Raw genomic sequence first — 7,734 nt, forward strand, 5'->3', positions numbered from 1 at the left:
TTATATCCTTTCAAGCTGGAGGAAAGAACAAATGTAATATACACCACTGTACATAATATAAACTGTGACATTCAAGTCCAAATGTCAAAAAGCATACAGTTAAAAATAAAACTTAAGGTGATTGAAAATTAGAGTGGACTAGGCACTTCATTTGGCCTAAAATACATATTTAAAAGATATAAATGACTATAATTATTTTCATAATTATATTCTCTAGGATTAGAAATTAATATAGAAAAAATAATGGCAAATGTTGTGTCATAAATGGTTGTTTCTAACTTGCATAGCTTTTAATTAACCAAGAACTTCAGAGCTTGCTATGAAATAATAGACCAAATCTGTTCTATGTAAGTTGATCAAACACAGAATCCAAAATTCTATTTAACCCACCTAATTCTATTCAAGAAACTAATGCATGTTTCAGGTTGAGCCCAAACTAAGCAATGATAATAAGATGAATCCAACCTTTTGGCTTTGCCCACAATGTGATCTGTGACTCACACAAGATTTACCTCTTCAATCAGGTTAACAATGAAATATAAATAAGTAAGTTATTTGTTTGACAATTACTCTGTACCAGGCCCTTTACATATATTATTTCATTAAAATAGTGCATGATAGTTCTCAGCTTTGAACTCACATGGTCAGTTTCCAGAGCCAGGCACTTAACCACTACATTATGAACCTAATATGAGGTGATAGTTAAGATTTTGTACTGATTTAAAAATTATTGATTATACTGTTGCGGGAAAACAAGACTCCTACGTGGTTCAGGGAACGGAGTAAGCCTTTACTCAGCGCGCGGGCTCAGAGGAGGCAGTCTCCAAATTCCGAGCCCCGAACAGGCGTTGGGCCGGGGTTTAGAAGCCTTAGCGTTGGGCGGGGAAAGGATCGGAAAGCAGAAGTAGATTGGAACGGTCCGCCCTTTGTCTGGGGGCTTATCGCGGCTGGCGGAGCGGGGAGAGGCTAAGCAAATTTACAGAAGCGAGAGTAGAGCTGGCTAATAGCCTCGGGCTTTCTGGTTTTTGGTTTTTCTTCCCCACACAATATAATTTTGCGAGATTTTGTAAATCTCTACTTTAGTACACGTAACACCAAAGGTGGTGTTTTACCCTGGATCCTTTTGAATCCCAACCCCAATACATGTTTACAAGCCCTTCTGTATCGGGGCACAGCCAGGGCCCCCCTCCACCAAAGGGTATTTTGTAACGGAGTCCAGAGATTGGGGTGTCCAAGAAAAATATATTCTCCCCACCCCAGGGCAGGCTGCCATGGGGAATGGGAGCCTTGAGCAGGGCCATTGAGAGTCAGTTTGCACGTCAATAACGGGATAGCTTCGTTCCTCATTTGCAAAGAGGGTTATTTTGCATGTCACCAAAGCTAATCAGGAAGGTTTAAAAGACTTAACACAGAATGTAACTGAGAGAGAAAGAGGAGAGGCAGGGGCCTGCGAGAGAGACAAAGGGACACAGACTCTGGGGAACAGTGTGAAGACCACATGGGGAAGAAAAAGGGGAGAAAGGACTCTTGCTAGTGGGCCAGGAGAAGGTGCCACATGGTTATGGATTAAGAGCTGGAGATCGCGGCGACGCAGTGGATGGTGCTTAGACCCGCGAGAGGCCTGCCTAGCCGCGCCCTGGACTTCTGTTCTTTTTCTTCTCAAGGACGGTACCCCTGACTGGCCTGACTGGCCTAACTGGGCAAAGGGAGAAGGCAGGACGGTGTGTGTGCTGGTGGTTGTTTTGAAGGGATTTTGAGGTTTAAGGGTGACATTTAGCCATTAATCAAACCTGTATAACTTGTGAATAAATAGTTGCTTTTCCTTTTCACCAAACTCTGCCATTCAGAGCCATAATTCCAAGGGCAGCGGGCAAAGGACCCACAACCGAGGGGTCCCGGGGAAGGAGAGTGTCATTTCGGTAACAGCATCTGAGCACCACTCCCCACCACCGGTCGTTTTTTTCGGTAACACTTCCAATAGTTCAAGTTGGAACATGTTGCCTTAATCCCGCTAGTGATGAAACCAGGTATTCGGCGCTTGTTTTCCATTTAGTTTCCCTTTTCCTGTTCTTTGTGGATCCACAACTAGAAATGCAACACTGGGAAGCCCGGTGATAGCCAAAGTCCACAAAATCACATCGCCCCACTGCAGCTGCATGCCTCCAACTTAAGCAAAGGCTGACTTTCCAGTCTGGCCAGTACCCCACTTATAGCCCCTGGTAACTTCCCCTCTCCATCTCTGTCACCGCTTCTAGAGGTTCAACCATTACCTTGTAGGACTCCCACAAAGGGTCCGGCTCTGGGTTACACACGCCGCCATGGCAGTTCAATAAAGTCACTGCCCTGGCTGTGTGCTGGCTGCCAATACTGCTGCCTGAGTGGCTTTTGCTGTCACTCTGCTTAACTTGTCCATACACCTAGTGTTGGACACTTCTAGGAGACCCAACCACATCCTGATATTGTTCACTGTGTGGACTTTTGTTATAATTTATCTGCAGTGCAGACCCAGAGTGAGGATGCTGGACCATGGCAGATAGGTATACATAATTTGATTAATAGCTATCAGAATGCTCGCCAGAGTAGCTGCATCATTCCTGACAGAAATGGATGAAAATCTCACTGGCTATTTTTATTCTTAGGGTGGTTGCCCTAACTTACAACCTATACTTGGGGGTTTTCCCTTAGTTTTCCTATTTATAGCAATATTTGTATCTTGAAGGTTTTATGTTATGTTGGTCTTCCTTACCTGTCTCCCACTGACAGGGATACCCTGTCCCACAGAGTCCCCCCAGCCACCAAGGATGATGAAATAAGTCATTCCAGACACTCTGGGTCTGCCAGGAAAAGTGGGTGATGATTCTGTCTGGTGGAGAATGCCCCAAGCCCTTCCCTTGACGTGGCTTTTATTGAGAAGGATATGTGCAGGGGTATACAGCATGCACACAAAGCTTATCAATCAATACCTAAAGGCTATGTTTACAGAAAACAGATAGAGATCACAGATCACAATGGAAGGAACCCAAGAGATTTGCCTCAAGTCAGGGTCTGGTAGATAGGGTGGTGCCCATTTGTCCCTCAAACCTGGGAAAATAAACTCATCCTATGCTTGGACCCCAAACACCAGCGCTCATTAACTCTAGGGCATTCTTAGCAAAGTAGGTTTCATAGGATTTAATGCATTCCTTTTCCAGGCCTAATTACCTCCAGGAACCACCTGATCCAGATTAGGGCCGTACTTGCCTCTAGTATTGTTTCAAGCCGGAGTCAGGTAGGTGGAGCAGAGCAGCCAAGCGATAAGGAGACTTTTTTCAGATAGAATGAGGACCCCATCCAGGACAAAGCCGAAGTTTGAGGGTCTTTGGTTCCTTCTCCATGTCCCCCAAGTCCTTCCTTGATGGCCCCTATACAACTGTGCCTGTCTTAGATTGCCCCTGCTATCGAGGGGTCTTACCTGTCATTGACTAACCAGCCATCCTCCAGGGCCAAGCAGGGGGACAGGTTTTGTCTCTTCAGTGGCCTATTTTCCCAAGGCCTCTTGGCTCAGCTCCAGCCTTGGGGCCCTCTCACCTGTCAGTGGGTCTACAGTCCCTGACATCAGGCCAGGCTGTTCCAGACATCCCACCTCCAACACAATTCTGATGTGATTTAGAATTTCTTTTCCTCAATCCATTTTTTTAAAATAATAATAATATCCTCTAGTTTTTTGCCACCATTACTTCATGTATCTCTGGTAGCACCTTTATGCTTTTATGTAGCTTCTTATTTCAGTACACTCTCTAAGAGATTTTTAAAATGGGTTTCCCTGTAGTAGATTGAGGCCTGATTGGATATAATGCCCTTGATTCTACTATGTAATTATGGTGCTATAAAGGCTGATATTAGTTAAATATTTTTTTTCTTGTTAGGTGATATGCTTATTTTTGGGGGGAGCATTTTCCATTTGCCTTTGATGTTCTCGAATTTACTTGCAATATATCTAGGAAATAATAACTGATATTAAATAGTGATTATTAATAAGTACTAATCTCAGGGCTTTACATATATTAGCCCATTTATTTCTCACATTAAGTTTTTTAAAAAGTAGGAGAAACATCTTACTATCTCCATTTTATTGGTGGGTAAACTGAGGCACAGAAAGTTTACCTTAAGAGCTATTTTAAATAAGAGGTCTGTGATTTTTTTTTAAACACTGGAATATTAATATTCTTTATTTCTTCAAATATGGCTGCTTCCCTATATTATCCAACTGCCAGCGCCTCCACTTCTGAGAAGATTATTAATTGGATATTAGCATTTTTATTTCTATTCTCCTAATCTCTGGATTTATTGTTACATTTTATCTTTTTCTGTTACCTTCTAAGGGTGTTCAAGCTAATATTACAGCAAACAAATCTTTTCTTGAGCTCAATTCTTTATTTATTTTATTTCTGTTTCTCTATTTTAACTATTATACTTTTCATATTTACTATTGCCATTTGGTTTCTGTTTTATGACTACTCCCACATGTTATTAACACCTTTTTTATCTCTAAGTATTTCAATTAAACTTATTTTAAATTCTTATCCCATCTGTTCCAAGAATTCTGTTAAATATGATATTAGCTTGTTGCTTTCCTTTTAGAGATTTTTCGCCCCAATATCTAGATTTTCCCCTGTTAGCTCATAATACTGTCTCATAATATGCATTAGGGTAGGACCTTAGTTATATTCCTTTTGATGAATTTAAATAAAGGGAAATTATGAGCCTGAGTGGGTGCTTCAAAGTACCAAAGAATCTCTTTCAGTCACTTCTGACTGCTTTCATTCCACCAGAAACGTCTTCTGAATCATTTTTCAAGATGACACTGTCTGCTTAAGACGAAATCCAATAACGATATCACTTAAAGGGAACTAAGACAGGGAAGTAAGATCCCTGGCAGCTGACATCTGTTCCATTAGCCTCTCACCAACAGAAATTTTGCAGACCCTAATATTACACCCTTGTCACTGCGAGGTCCAGGCCATTGCCACGGATTTTTATGCAAATAATGAGGCAGAAAGAGTCCCAATGTAATGTACAGAAAAGCAAACACAAAGGAACTGAAAACCTCCCTCTGCGACTTTCCGCCCACAGCTGTATCTCAGTCAGGCTGCCCACTATACTCTGCAGCTGCCCAGGCTTGTCTCTGCTTCTATAGTTTCTCCAGGCAGATTTGGGGGACAAAGCAGCAGGCTCTGCTAGTCACTTGCTTCTCAGGAACCAAATGCTGCTTTTCTGATTTGTCGGTCTGTTTTATTTGGGAAAGAAGTAAAATTCAGTCAACCTCACCTAGATTTAGAAGGAGGACTGCTCAGGCTATTTATAAACAACTCCACCTTTTTGTATGTTTCAACCTTCCAGTTTCCTCACCCTCTAATCAGCCAGAATCACCTCTCCAAATGCCAGAAGTTATGCTTCCATGATCTTCAAAGCCCCCTTCTTCTGATCATGGAATCTTCTGGAGCCTTACATACTAATATATACATAAAGTCCTTAAATTATTCTAGATAGGTGGGTGACACATTACCATCAGGAACTTAAATCCATAACTTCCCATTTTTCAAGTTATTTTAGCAACTACTTTGCACCCCACATTTTAAACTGGTGCTTCAATTACAAGGCTCCATAGTTTATTAATACACTAAAAACTGCTTAGCTGTCTTAAAAATGAAAAAAAAAATCAGAAACACTCACAAAAGCTTTCAAAGTCTTAGATTGCTTCTGATGGGCACAGAAGGAAATTCTCACATTTTAAATTTGTTTGGGGAAACTACAAAAGCCTCACCACAACCTTGGCTATTGCAAGTTGAAGTTCAGGATAATCTAAATTCAGAACTGCCTCCTTCACAACATTCTTACTGTTAATGAATTACGCAGGTATTGCACCTTCTGTGCTTTTTCGTTGACAAGGAGAAAAGCTGTTCTTTTCATCTGGAGCCGAGTCTGTGATTATGGACCTACTGATTAACTTGTCTGATATGGAACGGATGATGTAATTTTCACTTTTAGCTTTTTTCTCTTCCATATGGACAGGGTTGCTGCTTATAAACACCATGACTGCTGCTGGGCAAAAGCTTGTTCTAAGAATTTACTTTAAGCTCATTTCTATACCTACCATTAAGCTCCCTTAGCAACAGAGAAAAATTTTAAAAGTCAGCCAAACTAAGTTACCCATTGATTTCCACATATTCTTATTTATAAAAGGCAGGATTTTTCTTCAGCATTTTCTGAGCTTCCTTCCAGCTTTTAATAAAACATCATGGTGACTTAATAAAGCAAACCATAGCATGGGAAAGAGACACTCCCTATGCTTTCTTATTGAATCTGTGTACAGCAAAACCAGAGGAGAAAACCAAGATTGCAGAAAATTCCAGCTTTTGTAAGGGAAATCAAAGGAGTGTTTTCTTGCTCTGCTGTTTTAGTTAGAAGCTTATGTCACTGTTGCAAAAAGACAACTCCTGTTATTTTATTGATTAGATAGCACTCTTTGTCAAAGTATAGAATCAAATTAAAACTAAAAATACTCCGTGAAACTTGTTTAAAAAGGAAAAAACAACCTCTTAGCATAACATTTGATAATTTTGCAGAGGGAGAAGAAGCCAGGCCCATGCCTCTCATTGATCCAAAAGAAATTTGTCCAACCCAGATATGTTTACACACATATACTTCATCTAAAAAAATGGCAATTACGTTAATATTGATAAAACTAATAAATTGCTTTCCAAAGAGGAAAGCATAGACTGCAAAAGGACATCTGTGATGTACAGCTCAAGAACTCAAATTTTAGATCCAGGACACAAGGTATGTTGGGTGATTTATAAAATGCCTTACTACCTTGGGTTTGAGTGCCAGTAAGTATTTTAGATCATCAATATCATCATTCTTAATATATGCTTTTTAGAACATTTAAATAGCTGATGCAGTATTTCATTTATAACCATCCTGAATAGTGTTGCTTTATGTAGTCTATAGACTCGAAAAAGGGAAAGAGTCTGGTCAAGTGGTTAAATGCACATCGGAAATCAGCAGTATTTCTGACATTCCTATACCTATAGTGATCTTGAGGAACTGCCATGAAATCTCAGGACCTAGAATAGACCTTAGATGTGTCTATTCTAATCCAGCCCTTCCAGCTCTCTCTCCTGAGAATAGTTCTATGGCTTTGCTCATACCTTCTTTATCACACTTGGTAGATTATAATATTAGCCAACATTAATAAGTCTTAAAACATGTCAAAGACTATTCTTAATGCTTTACATGAATTGCTACATTTTATCCTCAACATAGGCTATTGAACAATGTACCATTTCTGTTCTTATTTTTCAAGATAATAAAATTGATTCCTAAATGTTTTAAGTTATTTACCCAAATTCACACTGTGACTCCACAGCCTGCACTTAATGTTGAGTGTAACATTTTAACCTGCTTTGGTATCGTATCAAATCTTGTTTCTAAAAATTAAGCTCCTTGAAGGCACAGATGTGGTCATTTACATTTGAAAAACTCAGTAGCACCTAACATAGTATTTGCTAGGCATACAAAAGTACTGGTTAATAAATTCGTTTTATAGAAGGTGAATGCTTTGCATATTCTCAACATCACCCAATCTTTCTACCATTTTTCACTCGACTCTGAGTCCCCAGAAGGCTGATCTTTATAAACTTCCACCAAGGTCCTTTTGTCCTCTCTGGCTGCTCATTGGGTCTGGCCAAATGA

This window comes from Pteronotus mesoamericanus, unplaced genomic scaffold, assembly GCF_021234165.1.
Source record: "Pteronotus mesoamericanus isolate MK-2021 breed Mesoamerican mustached bat unplaced genomic scaffold, CSHL_Meso_final contig_42, whole genome shotgun sequence".
Classification (NCBI taxonomy): Eukaryota; Metazoa; Chordata; class Mammalia; order Chiroptera; family Mormoopidae; genus Pteronotus; species Pteronotus mesoamericanus.